The sequence below is a fragment of the Gouania willdenowi genome, chromosome 16 (genome assembly GCF_900634775.1).
Source record: "Gouania willdenowi chromosome 16, fGouWil2.1, whole genome shotgun sequence".
Classification (NCBI taxonomy): Eukaryota; Metazoa; Chordata; class Actinopteri; order Blenniiformes; family Gobiesocidae; genus Gouania; species Gouania willdenowi.
The window spans coordinates 39,199,680-39,203,507 of NC_041059.1; the positions used below are offsets into that span (position 1 = coordinate 39,199,680).

Consider the following 3,828-nt stretch of genomic DNA (forward strand, 5'->3'; position numbering starts at 1 on the left):
TTGTTTTCATCATCAGCATGAATGTTAAAGTCACCTACTATGATAGCTTTATCAGTGCTCAGCACCAGATCAGTGAGAAAGTCAGAGAATTCAGAGAGAAACTCTGGAGGATGGTAAACTATAACCAGTAAAGTGGCGTTTTCTATCTTGTTTTTGGGATTACAAATTTCAAGTGAGAGGCTTTTGAATGAATTTTGGTTTAGTTTGGTTGTTGGGGTAACTGATCAGCTTGAGTGAAAAACTGCTGCCACTCCTCCTCCCGACCACTCTCATGGGTAATATGGTGACTACTATAATTGGGAGGGCTGGCTTCATTTTTGAGCCAAGTCTCTGTGAGGTATAATACACTTAATTGATGGTCAGTTATAAAATCACTCACTAAGAGGGATTTAGACAAAAGTGATCTGATATTTAATAGTTCACATTTAATGGTTTTTTCATTGTTTTCTGTTCTGTTTGTAATTTTAATTTTGATGAGATTTTTATGGTTAACTCCTCTTTTGTGAGCTTTATTTTGTATTGCATGTTGCTCTGTACTGCTCAGCACAGTGTTTATGGGTATAATTGCTCTATGTTTTGAGTAACGGACTTATCTATGGAAGTGTTTGTTGTAACTGCCGGTTTATTCTCAGCTAGTCATGCGTGTATGGAGCTGTGAATCACAGACTGTAGATTTCATTTTAGCATTTGTGCTCCATGTAAATTATGGTGGACACCGTCTTTTTTTATTAGATCAGCACGTTTCCAAAAGAGGTCAAAGTTATCAATAGATGTGAAATTATGGAGTTTGCAGCAGGACTGTAAGAAGTTGTGCTGCTGTAATAAATGGACTAAATGGTAAATGGACTTGATTTTATATAGAGCTTTATCACCACTGAAACAGTCTCAAAGCACTTTACATTTCAGCTCATTCACCCAATCACTCTCACATTCACACACCAGTGGGACAGGACTGCCATGTAAGGCGCTAGTCGACCACTGGGAGCAACTTAGGGTTCAGTGTCTTGCCCAAGGACACTTCGACACATAGTCAGGTACTGGGATCGAACCCCCAACCTCTCGATCAGAAGACGACCCACTACCACCTGAGCCACGGTCGCCCATAGACGCTAATAGACGACTAAATTGTTCTATACCCCTATTTCATGTAGGAAGAAGGAAGAAGAAATTAATATTGAATTCCCACTTGCCTTTAGAACATTGAAGAGAAGGTTTAACTCACAGCAGCTAACTATCACATTAGCTAATATCACAGCAGCTAACTATCACAGCAGCTAACTATCACAGCAGCTAACTATCACAGCAGCTAACTATCACAGCAGCAAACTATCACAGCAGCAAACTATCACAGCAGCTAACTTTAACAGCAGCTAACTTTAACAGCAGCTAACTATCACAGCAGCTAACTGTCACAGCAGCTAACTGTCACAGCAGCTAACTGTCACAGCAGCTAACTGTCACAGCAGCTAACTGTCAGCAGCAAACTGTCACAGCAGCTAACTGTCACAGCAGCTAACTATCACAGCAACTAACTACCACAGCAGCTAACTACCACAGCAGCTAACTATCACAGTAGCTAACTATCACAGCAGCTAACTACCACAGCAGCTAACTATCACAGCAGCTAACTACCACAGCAGCTAACTACCACAGCAGCTAACTACCACAGCAGCTAACTTTAACAGCAGCTAACTATCACAGCAGCTAACTGTCACAGCAGCTAACTGTCACAGCAGCTAACTATAACAGCAGCTAACTACAACAGCAGCTAACTACAACAGCAGCTAACTACAACAGCAGCTAACTATAACAGCAGCTAATTGTCACAGCAGCTAACTGTCACAGCAGCTAATTATCACAGCAGCTAACTATAACAGCAGCTAACTATCACAGCAGCTAGCTTTAACAGCAGCTAACTATCACAGCAGCTAATTATCACAGCAGCTAATTATCACAGCAGCTAACTATAACAGCAGCTAGCTTTAACAGCAGCTAACTATCACAGCAGCTAGCTTTAACAGCAGCTAACTATCACAGCAGCTAACTATCACAGCAGCTAATTATCACAGCAGCTAACTTTAACAGCAGCTAACTATCACAGCAGCTAACTATCACAGCAGCTAACTATCACAGCAGCTAACTACAACAGCAGCTAACTACAACAGCAGCTAACTACAACAGCAGCTAACTACAACAGCAGCTAACTATAACAGCAGCTAATTATCACAGCAGCTAACTGTCACAGCAGCTAATTATCACAGCAGCTAACTATAACAGCAGCTAACTATCACAGCAGCTAGCTTTAACAGCAGCTAACTATCACAGCAGCTAATTATCACAGCAGCTAACTATAACAGCAGCTAGCTTTAACAGCAGCTAATTATCACAGCAGCTAACTATAACAGCAGCTAGCTTTAACAGCAGCTAACTATCACAGCAGCTAACTATCACTTTGACCAACAAACACAGACTGTAACAATAGGAACTATTGTTAAGTTGTTTGGGGAAACACGGATGTGTTATGTGGTTACACACGGACGGAGAAAGCGGCTTGTTACAGCCCAGCAATGTACCTGTGTGCAAGTAGAATAAAAGTTGAGAAAACCCAGTCGGATTGAACAGATATTCTGTGGTCTTTTGTCTGACAAGAGCAGAATATAACATGGTGGCAGAGGTACCGGACTTCTCCTGAGTGTCAGAGGTTCCACAGCAGTGACTCCGTGGGTGCAGCGTGACGAGCTGCAGGTAGTGATGGGAAAACCGGTTCTTTCCTCTGATTCGATTCTTTAACTCTCGAACATTAAATTGAACGAGTCCCGAACGAATCATTTCGTTCATTTGTACAGCAGATGGCGCTGAAGCCTGCACAATGCAGAACTCATACCGCCGACGTGTTTTCTCCAACTATAAATACTGTAGACAAGATGGTTTGCTTCAGGTGACAAAGTATAACACACAAAATGCCATAAGCTATTCAAGCCATTTGAAAACCCAGGAAAGCTAACACACACCACAATAATGTAACTTGTGTCCTGTATCCTCTCTGTTATCATTGTTTAACAGCACGGCAGTCTGGGTAACTGTCACGTGACAGTGAAAACAGACCAATCAGAGAGAAGTAATGCTGCTGGCGCAGAGCTCAGCCTGAGCCAGAGCTGTGAACCGATGAACGATGAACGAGAAAGACCCGGTCAGCCCGCGAGTCATGTGACAAAGGAACCAGTTGGACGAACGAGAACGAAGTACTGAGCTGTGAACGATGAACGAGAAAGACCCGGTCAGCCCGCGAGTCAGACTCGTGACAAATGAACGAGTTGGATGAACGAGAACAAGTACTGCTCTGCTCCACAGCCTGAGCAGACAGAGACCCTTTCGGCTGAGCAGTCGATCACATGACAGCTGGGGAGAGGACAGCGAATGTAAAACTAATTTTGACAATTAATGATACAATTAAAACAAAAAATAATAGTTGATGAGTTGCCTATGTTTACATGGTGCATTTATTGTGTCCAAAAAGTGACATTATTATTATTACTATTATTGTTATTTTTATTGTGTTTGTTGTTATCATTGTTATGTTTGATTATTTTGTGGCAGAGTATAACACAATAAATATGCTGATATAATTTTCGAAAATATTTATTTTTAAAGAGACTTATATATAAAACACACTTTACATTATATACACAACACTACACACATCTAAGAGACAAAAATAAAGTTAAATAGAAAAAGTTAAAGAATAAAATTAAATAAAAACCAAACCAACAATATTGCACAATTAAAAGTGACACATGTGTATTATATACACAACATACACATCTAAGA

General features: G+C 40.8%; 1 long non-coding RNA gene across 1 annotated transcript; it reads left to right on the top strand.

Moving 5' to 3' along the window:
• Positions 1–2,752: 2,752 nt before the first annotated feature.
• LOC114478361 (uncharacterized) lies at positions 2,753–3,456 on the top strand. The gene is made up of 2 exons (XR_003675844.1): positions 2,753–2,938; positions 3,064–3,456. It is a non-coding gene; the product is annotated as an uncharacterized LOC114478361 (long non-coding RNA).
• The last annotated feature ends 372 nt before the right edge of the window (positions 3,457–3,828 follow it).